We start from the raw sequence: 11112 nt of genomic DNA, 5'->3' as shown, positions 1-11112 counted from the left end.
GAGAGGCGCACACAGGCCAGTCTGAATCAAGAAGACAGAGAACGCTGAGCAGAGTTCTAGAACTCTGGAACCCTGGAACTAGGAAAGTGTCAGTCAGCCAGGCCTCGAGTATCCTGTCACCCACTCCTCCCTTCCCCAAGGCATAGAACTGGAGGATGGTTGGCTCAAGATTACACAAAGAATTAGCTGAGGAGTCAAACCAGGAACGTGGGTTTTCTGACTCCCAGTCTAGTGTTCTGTCCAGTACATAATGACACCCTCGTTCACTCATTATCATTCCATCTGATGAGCACCTATCTGACAGGAAACCATGCCAAGCAAAGAGAAATAGATATTGTTCTTACCCTCAAGGAATTCATTCTGGTGAGTGAGTGCGTGCATGTGTGCATATGTGCACGCAGACAAAAGCACAGATCACAAACACAACTGGCCAGGATTTGTCAAATGTCACAAGAAAAGTTTCAAAAAAGAAGGCTTTGTGCTGAGTACATATAACCAGTTGGAGGACTCGGAAAAGGGAAACAGAAGGAAGTAAATAGCCTTTGAGATGGGCCTGGAAGGGTGGAGTGGTTAGGATTTGGCCACGTTGGAGAGGGAGGAGTCTAGGCAAATAAAACAGCAGGGAGAAAAGGTGCGTGAGTGAGACAGTATTATGACTTCTTCCTTCTAAGACTCCTGTCCTTTGGGTAGTAAGACAGCTGTTCTGACCTCTCCCCACGGAGCAGAGCAAAGGGCCCCCAAATTAGTCATGTTGAAATTCCTTCACTCTCTCTTCCAGGTAGGCATTGTTCTCATAGCCCAACACTCCTGGAGGCTGTCAGGGCTTGCCTCGGTGTGTCTCAGAGTTAAGAACCCTCAGGAGCTCTTAAATGATAAGCCCCGCTCCAGAAACAAGGACCAAATACCAGAGTTTCAAGGTGGTGGAGGGGCGGGAAGGCAGCTCACATCAGCAGCATCTATCTCTGCACTCCCTCCCAGGCCCCGTCTCTGCAGAACTGCTGCTAGAGTTTCCCAGGCTCCTCTTCCCCCAGGAGAGAAGCAACTGAGATGCTGGGAGGACCCAGGAGGACCAGGAAGCAATGAGCCAGAACTTGCCCTCCTCCCAGTCTTCCTGCGAGGGCGTCAAGCCTTCCGCAGGTTATTTTATTCCCTGCCCCCGACACACACAAACACACACACACCCCTAAAGTCCAGGTTGTTGGAAAGTCGTCCCTTCCAGCTACTGCTCCCTCTCTCACTGCAACCTGCTGCCGCTGCAGACAGGACCACTGAGATGGTGCCTGTGCCCCACTGCACGCCTGTCTACCATGGGGAAGGGAGGACACAAGTACTCAGGCCTCTGCAGGTGGATTCTGCTGCCCTGCCAGGTGGGTCTAAGAATAGGAAAGGAGAGGCCTAGGAGACCAGCCCAGGCCTGGTGTCTCAGCACATCAGGAAGCCACATAGAGGGGGCCTCTCGTCCAGCCACTGGGACCCATCCTCTGTGTCCACAGACTTGGGCCTCATATCATCTGATGTGCCATCTGTAAACAGGATGGCCCGGGGACTTCCCTAGTGGTCCAGTGGTTAAGAATCCACCTTGCAAGGCTGGGGACGTGGGTTCGATCCCTGGTCAGGGAACTGGGATCCCACATGCTGCAGGGCAACCAAGCCCACGTGCCTCAACTAGAGAGCCCATGTGCCACAACGAAACATCCCACAGCCCGTCTTAGAACAAAGACCCTAAGACTCGACACGGCCAAATAAACGGATATTTTTAAAAAATAAAATAAATGGGATGGGCAGTTCTGCAGGGAGCAGGACAGAGCCTGAGGGCCACAGCATGATCCCTGCCAACCAGGGATCTCAAAGCTGAGATTTGGGGCAAGGGGCGGGAGGTACTGACAAAAAAGTATTGAGGGAAGCTGGGAGGGAGGAAAGAGTAGCAACTCCAGGTGCTCACTAGAAAAAGAGCAACAGGGGCTGGGAATAGGACAGAAATGGGCACTGAGGGGCACCATGTGGACCTTGGATCTGGCATTCAATGACCTCACAAAAGAGAAAAAGCTGTTAGACCTACACACCTGTACCCAGCTTCTACCTGCTCTTCCTGGCTGGACTTTGCTCGCGGGGCTGGATTTGACTGGATGAATGAAAAGCAGTGAATGGAAGCCCTTTTCTTTCCCTCCATCCCTTCAGACGCTTCCTGCTGGAGGTGGTACCTTGCTGCCTTAGCCTGGTGGACAGACATTTTTAATCCTGAGATCTTCATGTCCTGGGATCTCACCCTCCTTCCTCCAACTGAGACCACCTTGAATCTGACCTCTGCTCAAAGATCTGCCCTCTTTCTAACCTCTTCTGTCATGTCATTCATGGTCTCTGCCCTCTGTGAAAATGGAATTCACTGGACTCCTTCTCCCTCATATCTTCATTCCATTCTTCAGAAAGTTTTTCTGTTTTCTAAATTCCACTCCTTCATGCTATAATGTCAATAACTTTCATTCTCTCCTTCAAAGAGATGAGGTTTAGCAAGGCTTCCTCATCCCCCTCCCAGAGATATTCCGCCCTCCGCTTTCTGTGGCTCTACGTTCCCTTCCTTGCTGCTCCTCACATCAGTTCTCTCCCAGCCCCCTCCCATCTTTCCCTGGGTTCCTGAGCTCAGGAAATGGTACAAGGGAGCGGCCAGGGCTGGGGCTCACACAATGGCTTTATTTAGCTCCTGAATGAGATCACATCGTGTCACATCACTGCTTCCGCTGAGCAGAGATAGGAGATTCTGAAATAGGTCTGGGATCAGATGCTGGGGATGGGGGCAGAGGAGGAAAGCCAGAAGGGGCTCTCAGTCACTTTACTCTTCCTCCTGCCTCTGGATCAGATGCTTTCCCCGCCAGCATAGACCATCAGCACCTCCTGATCTCTCCTCTGTGTGTAATCTCCATCATTTCCCTAGTCGCCATTGATTCGTTAGACATTCCACTGTGTGCTGAGATGGAGGCATGTATTATTTAATTATTATTTAATAGTTCTCTTATTCAGAACTCCAAGACCGTAATTTCTTCTGGATGCTACAGTGGCTTTGAAGTTCGGCAGATTTGCTTAGCTCTGCCAACTTCATAAGCCATGTGACCTTGGGCATCTCAATAAATAACCACATGACATTGCTTATGTCATGTATTTGAGCTCTGGAATCATTTGTAAAATGGGAATGATAATACTACCTTGCAAGGATATTGAAAGACTTGATGATAATGTCGGTAAATACAAGTAATACTGTGCTTGGCACATATTAGGTACTTAGTAAATGCTACTCTTGTTGTGGTTGCTGTTATTTAGAGGCAGAGAGAAGGCAGAGCATTGAGAAATGGAGATCTGGAGAGAGGAAGGCCCAAGAGAGAAGCACTGTATGATGGTTTCCTCACTGTTATCTCTTAAAAAGAGAGTGAATAAATAACCCACAGGCTGACACTAAAACAACTGTGATGGGGACTAATTATTATAAAGTCCTTCTGATATAAAAGAACGCAAACAACCAGAGCAAGAAGGACCTTGATGAACTTGCACTCTTCAAAGAGAAGGGAGGGGCCATAGCCTCTGGTGATTTGCAGCAGAGCTTGGCAAACTATGGCCTGTGGTCAAATCTGTACTGTTTTCTTTTTTATATGCTTGGGGAGAAAAATCAAAAGAAGAACACTACTTTGTGACACATAAAAATTATATGAAATTTAAACTTCAGTGCTCATAAAGGGTTTTCTTGGAACACAGCCATGTTCATTCATTTACATACGGTATATGGCTGTTTTTGCATTACGATGGCAAAGTTGGTAGTTGCAACAGAGACCATATGGCCTGTAAAGCTGAAAATATTTATTATCTGGGTCTCTACAGAAAAAGTTTGCAGGCTCTTGATTTAGAGAAGCTGGGCCTCAGAATCTCAGGAAGGAGAGAAAAAGAGATTATAGAGAGACAGTAAGGCTTACTGCTCACGAGCCAGGCATCTCCAACCAGCTTAGGGAAGAGGGACATCAAAGAGCCCAGCTCATCCATTTCCTAAGTAGCATCTGAGCCTACAGGGGTAGAGGCTTAACCTACAATCAGTGCCTACATCATCTTGTGGGACCCTCACAACCATTTCTTGAAATAGATATTAGTATTCCTATTTTACATCAGAAGAAACAGGCAGCACAGAGAGGGAAAGTAACTTGCTCAAGGTCACAGGGCTGTAGGAGGTAGAGTTGAGTTTTCACAGCAGATCCAATGCATTGCAGAACCTGAGTTCTCCTTTGAAACCAGAAGGCAAGCTCCCAGTGAGCGCAAGTCACTAGCTTTGAAAGAAGTCTGGGGAATTCTCTGGCAGTCCAGTGGTTAGCACTCCATGCTTTCACTGCCGAGGCCACAGGTTCAATCCCTGGTCAGGGAACTAAGAGTCCATCCCACAAACTGCTCGGCCAAAAGAAAAAAACAAAAAAGAAATCCAGCACTGTTGTTATTCACTCCCATTCTCATCATCATTTCTGCCCCCTCCACACCAACCAAAGAGAGAAAGCAGCTTCCAGAAGAAATCAGATAGGGAGGGGGTAAGTTAAATTTGTCCTTTCTACTCCCTCTGGATTTTAGATATCTGAATGAGGTGACGGGTGGTGGGCAGGGAGGGCCCTGCTTCTATTTGCTGCCAGCAAACACTGAGGGTAGGAACTGCTGAGAGCAACCACACAGCTGGGCACGTGGAATGGTGGGCAATGCTGTTGGGCCCCTTCACAGTCTGGGTGGCTTCCTGGGTCTGGCTCTGGGGTCCTAAATCTCCCCAAGGGGGCAATAACGGGGAAGACCTGAAAAAACTAGAAAGTAAAGAATGGGGAGGAAGGGAGAGGCCAGATGGCATGATCTGCGGGCTTCTCCTCGGGGTCTCCTAGCCCTGGGGGACAGGGTCATAGAAAACCCTTTGATAGTTCAAAATTTAATATACCTGCTTCTTCTCGCATAGAAAGTAAATCATTAATCCAACAGTATCCCACATAAAAGACCACAGCAGTGCTTCAAGTAAAGAAGGTTTCAGTTTAAAAAAAAAAAAAAGAAGGCTTCAGTAACCACAGTTCCTTTCCACCTCTCCCTGCTCCCCAAGTACCCCATTCTACAGTGGGTCATACAGCACCCAAGTTTCTAATACCTCCTCACCTCACCCTGACTTGGCTTCACCACTGCTCTGTTTCTCAGTATGAGACATGCAAGATTTTGGTATGTGCTCGACATTGTGTAAGCGAGGGCTTTTCAGGTGCCTCAGCGGTAAAGAATCCGCCTGCCAGTACAAGAGATTTGGGTTAGATCCTTGGGTTGGGAAGATCCCCTGGAGAAGGAAATGGCAACCTACTCCAGCATTCTTGCCTAGAAAATCCCGTGGACAGAGGAGCCTGGTGGGTTACACTGCATGGGGTCGCAAAAGAGGTGAACACGACTTAGTGACTAAAAGACAGCAGTGCCTTATGGCACTGTTCATTTCATAATTACATTTTATAATTTTATAATTAAGATGCTTGCTCCTTGGAAGGAAAGCTATGACAAACTTAGCATACTAAAAAGCAAAGATACCACTTTGCAAACAAAGGTCTGTACAGTCCAAGCTATGCTTTTTCTAGCAGTCATGTATGACCACAGTGCCCCACCACTGTGTTTGCACATAGACCTTTCTGGGCCCTGTAGGACTCTGAAATACATGCTAAATATGTTGTTAAGTCACTAAGTCGTGTCCAACTCTCTGTGACCCCATGGACTGCAGCATTCCAGGCTTCCTTGTCCTTCACTGTCTCCTGGAGCTTGCTCAAACTCATGTCCATTGAGTCGGTGATGCCATCCAACCATCTCATCCTCTGTCGTCCCCTTCTCCTCCTGCCTTCAATCTTTCCCAGCATCAGGGTCTTTTCCAATGAGTCAGTTCTCCGCATCAGGTGGCTAAAGTATTGGAGCTTCAGCTTTAGCATCAGTCCTTCCGATGAATATTCAGGGCTGATTTCCTTTAGGATTGACTGGTTTTGATCTCCTTGCAGTCCAAGGGACTCTCAAGAGTCTTTTCCAACACCACAGTTCAAAATGCAGAATCTTAATTCCCCGACTAGGGATTGAACCCGTGCCCCCTGCAGTGGAAGCCCAAAGTCTTAAGCACTGGACCATCAAGGAAGTCCCACCACATCTCCATAAAGGTCAGCCATCACGCATCTGAAACACCCACCCCAAATCACCCCCGCCTCTTTGATATGTTAGGCTCACAAAGCAATCAGGACTTTTGCTGCCTTGGGCTTCCAAGTGTGACCATCTTCTTTCTTTCTTTAAATAGATTTGCAAACTGAACCTAGGGATCCTGTCCTTTCTTTCTGCTAGGCTTGTGTGCTTTTTTTACCAGAGGTTGGCTGAGACCCAGGCTAGCCCATGATGTGTGGGTGCTAGGGAATAAGAGGGGCAAAACCAATCAGTCTCTTTCCACCTCCTGTCAGTTTCTTGGCCTGCATCCTGGGTGCCATGCTAGAAGGGTGGGGCAAGAGAAGGGCTCAGGTTCAGAGGGACACACCTGAGAAGACTTTGACCATAGACGCCCAAGGAATTAACCCATTAAATCCCAGGGAACACCTAAAGGTAGTGGGTGAAGTAGGAAGCCCCTAATCTGAATGGATGGAGTAATCTGGAATCTGGAAGCCTCTGAGCCTCAGACATGAGTTGGTGGCCCTTTAAATCTTACAATTAACTCAGACGAATGAAGGGAGTACTGCCAGGCCTTAGAGGAAGGGGACCCTGGGTGAATTAGGACTTGAGATTTTAAAATTCTAGCCATCCTTTTTGTCCATACCTCCTGAGTAAGAAAAAGAGACTAGAAGACATCATAATGGACTTCGCTGCCAGGTGAACTTGAGTTTGAATCCCTCTTAATTAGCAAGGGTTAGCTGTTTAACTGGGCTTCCCTAGTGGCTCAGTGGTAAAGAAGCCTCCTACCAATGCAAGAGACCCGGCTTTGATCCCTGCATTGGGAAGATCCCCTGGGGAAGGAAATGGCAACCCACCCCAGTATTCTTGCCTGGAAAATCCCATGGACAGGAGGATAAACCTCACGTTTAATACAGGGATTGTGATATGCCAACCTCATCAGGATTGTGAGGATTAAAAGTGCATAAAGAAGCTTTGGCGTCACTGGTTGCACAAGTAGTGCTAATTAACTGTTGGCCATTTTGGTGATTTTCTGTTTGTACACCTGTGCACACTCACACAGACACAAACAGAATACACCTTAGTTAAAAACGGAAACTGAATACAGGAGACTGGTGGAGAACTGTTCTGCCACTTCCTGGGTGTGCTGAGGGGTTCCTGAAGATCTCTACTTCTGGGGAATGTCCACTCATGAAGGAAGGACTCAGGGAAAGGGAAAAGGGAAACTCACCAGACTCAGGAGATATCCCAAAGATGGGAGACCCGTTCTTGCCCTCGGTTGGTGACTTCAATATGGGAGGAAGTCCCGCTTCAGGTAGCCCCTCTAAGAATCCAGTCCAGCACCTTAATGGGGGTACCTCTCTCGATCCTTTTAAGGGAATTGCTCATGGTCCAGAAGTTTGCTTAGGAGACAGGGGGGACTCATTCCAGTCCAGACCAGCTGCCTCTCCAACAACTCTAGCCCTTCCCTTCCCCGCCCTACTTCAAACACCCTTGACAGAGCTGGGCCCCGGTCTTTAACCCCTTTGGTGCCAACGCTGGTCCAGAGGATTCCTGGGTTCTCCTGTCTTTAACATTCCCCAAAGGGCAGCCACCAGATTCAGTCACAGGTGGAAACAGATCCAGGAAGCCAAGCTGGGGTCACTCTGAGCGGAGAGTATTTGGGAATGACATCCCAGGGACCCCTCACCCACCCGCGAGTGGAGACAGGGTGGGGCTGAGGAAAAAGAGGACATTTCAGGGAAAGGCCGATGGTTGGCACCCTACTTCACAGCAAGGTCCTAGTGGGGTCGGGGAGGTCCTTTGCTCTCTCTCTAATCTGGTTTCCAAATGCTGGTGGTTCCCTTTAAGAGGCAGGTTACAGTAGGGGGAGGAGGACAGACTGTATTTTCTGTGATGAAAGTGCAGGGAGGAGCGCTGACAAGGGCAGCTGCATCTGAGGACGGCCCTCCTTCGGCCAACAGGAACAGGGTGAGCTGGCAGCTCGGCACACACGGCTCCAGTCCCAGAGTGTTGTGGATACCAGGCACAGGATATCTGACGGGCTCTCCACCCCCTTCCCTGATAACCGCTTCTGGGGGTGCTGACTCACCTTCCCTGCTTCCCTGGGGCAGAGGATGGCGTGGGCAGACACTGGACTTCCTGAGGTACCGGGGAGCCTCCTCCCTGCCAGGCCCATGGTCTAGTGGAAAGGACATGCTGCAATTGGAAGAGTTTGGCTGCCTCTGCCAACACCCTAGATAAGGGGCCTTGGAGAAGTTACCTATTCTATCAGCCTCATCGCCGCCTCTGTACAATGGGGATAGTGAATGACAGATGTACAAATAGTGGCGCTTAAACGCTGGGTCCATAATAGTTATTATATAAATAATAGTTACTCAATCAATATGCTCTTCAATAAAACTGCCACTTGCTGTGACTTTGGATAAGCCCCTCCACTTTCTGCCTTCCCTCATCTATTAGATGAGATTATGTGATCCATGGTCTATCCTTGCTCTCAAACCCTCACTCCGGGTGAGAGGAAGAGGGCAGCTGTTGCCAGATGTGGAAGCTGTGTGCTCTTTCCTATCTGTGTGAAACTGTTAGTCGCTCAGTCGTGACTCTTTGCGATCCCACAGGCTGTAGCCTGCCAGACTCCTCTGTCCATGGGATTCTCCAGACAAGAATACTGGAGTGGATAGTCATTCCCTTCTCCAGGGAGTCTTCCCGAGCTAGGGATCAAAGCCAGGTTTCCCACATTGTAGGCAGAGTCTTTACTGTCTGAGCCGCCAGGGAAGCCCTTTTCCTACCTGGCTGGGCTCCAAACCATATGACCATATGAGTTGTTTCTTACTTTTCAAGAATACAGGGGAAACAGCTACCTGTTTTGTGGTGGAGGATCCTCAGAAATCCTGATTAAACAATCCTGTGATGATACAGATGAGGACACAGGCCCCAGGAGGAGGCGTGATTCACCTGAGGTCGGCCAGCAAGTGGGTGGTGGAGGTGGGCGGGGACCCAGTGCTGCTGCGTCTGTGGTCAGTGTTCCTTCCACCATCCTGAGCTGCTCTCTCCAGCAATCAAGCCTTGAAAACTCCCATGCTGTCACCAAGCTGCTTCACTATCCCCAGCTTTTTGGGAATCCTTATCCCCATTTCCCATTGACTTTCTTCAGGTGAAATCCCAAAGCCTAGGATGTAAAAAAGGTGATAATCTTGGCCCTGGCTCCTCCTGGTAGTGGGGCTGGGTGTGGGTGAGTGAGTGCCAGCTAAAAGTCTGCATGACATGGGAGGGATAGAGGGCTGGTTTCTGGGGGTGGAGGGGATCTGGAACACATTGACAGATGGGTTACTATATGTTTTACCTTTAAGGGAGGAAGTTCTCAGGTTGGGTACCCAATCTCCAGAAAGGATGTGGGGTGGGTGCTTACTTTCTCTCTCCTTTGCAGACCTGCACGAAATCTGGAGGTCAGGGTTCCCATCTTCCTAGGGTGGTTTTCACTAGAGTGAAGCACTATCTGCTACTCATCCTCCATTAAATTATCTCACGAAGAGGGCTTAATCCTAAAGCAGCTATTCCAGCTAAGCCTCGCCATCTATAGATTTTAGAGGCTCTTCTATTCTCCAACGCCACTGCTTAAGGGAGGCTCAAATTCCACCCTGACTCCAAGGAATTTGGTCTCTCAAGAGATGAAGTATCTGGTTTTGGCCTTTTTTCAAGGTGCCTGTGACCCTGCCTTCACTTGCTTGTCACCTGGGTCAGACCTGGGCTCCCCCCTAGTCTTCTCTGTAACAAGAGCCAGGATGCGAAGTGGGAGTTCTGCAAGGAAAGGTAAAGACTGCCCCAGCTTTCAGAAAAGGAGTACCTCCCAGCACTCAGACTGAGGAAGAAATCTCATATTGCCTTCCCAAGTTGTGAAGTTTATCCTAGCCTCTAAACCAGAACCCCTCCCCCTACAGGTTAACTCCTCACTGTTTCCAGTAGACACCACACAGGTGGCAGTGAGTTCCCACCTCCAAAGACTAACATCTTATAGTGCTAAAGAGGAAGACAATACGTATCAAACTAGCTCCCTTTTCCTTCCCTATACTTGTTCTCAACCCCAAGCTTCTGATTCACTGTCCTTTCCTCCATTCTCCTGAGCAGATCCCAGGTCTCCACCAGCAACACAATGAACAAAAGCAAACACATCCTCCTCGCCTTCTGACCTGGCCAGTCCTGGGGTGTCCGAGCTGCAGGCCCTGAAGGAGGGATGTGAGCTGGTGGAGGGCTACTCCGTTCAGAGCCTCCCGTTGTCTCCATGTCCTTTTCATCCTTCAGCCCAGAGGCTCCAACTGCTGGGCGAAGGAAAGGTTAAACCAGTTGGGCAGCACTCACTGCCCCCATACCCCACCAGAATCTAAGCTGAGAAACGGTGGCAGGAACAAAGCGGGTGTTTGTTGGGTTTCTCTCCTGCCGGGGAGGCTGTTCTCGGACCACGGCATTCCTGGGTTGGACAGAGTCAGCTCAGAGTGGCTTCTCCCTACTGCTGCTGCAGCAAAACCCACTGCCTTTCCACAGGCTGTGCTTAGGTAACAACTCGGGGGGTTCAGGTTCTTCGGCCTGGCCTGAGCTCAAAGCAGAGGCATTAAAATAAGCTCAAACTTGAGAAAAGCTGTCTTTAACACAGGAAGGGCTAGAATCAAGTGTAATCGATAGCTTTTAAAAAATAGTCAGTGAAGGGACTTCCTTGGTCCAGTGGTTAAGAATACAGCTTGCAGTGCAAGGGACACAAGTTCAATCCCTGGTCGGGGAACTAAGATCCCACGAGGCAAAGCAACTAAGCCCACATTCCACAACCAAGACCTGACACAGCCAAATGAATAGTTTTTTAAAAATAATGAACTAAATTACCCTCCGAAGATCTGGGGATAGAACAATGCAGACCATCTTTCCCCATTTTCCCTCCTCTACTGTGGAGAGGGGCTC

Source organism: Bubalus bubalis, chromosome 6 (genome assembly GCF_019923935.1).
Source record: "Bubalus bubalis isolate 160015118507 breed Murrah chromosome 6, NDDB_SH_1, whole genome shotgun sequence".
In the NCBI taxonomy this organism is placed as follows: Eukaryota; Metazoa; Chordata; class Mammalia; order Artiodactyla; family Bovidae; genus Bubalus; species Bubalus bubalis.
This window is presented reverse-complemented; position numbering follows the sequence as displayed.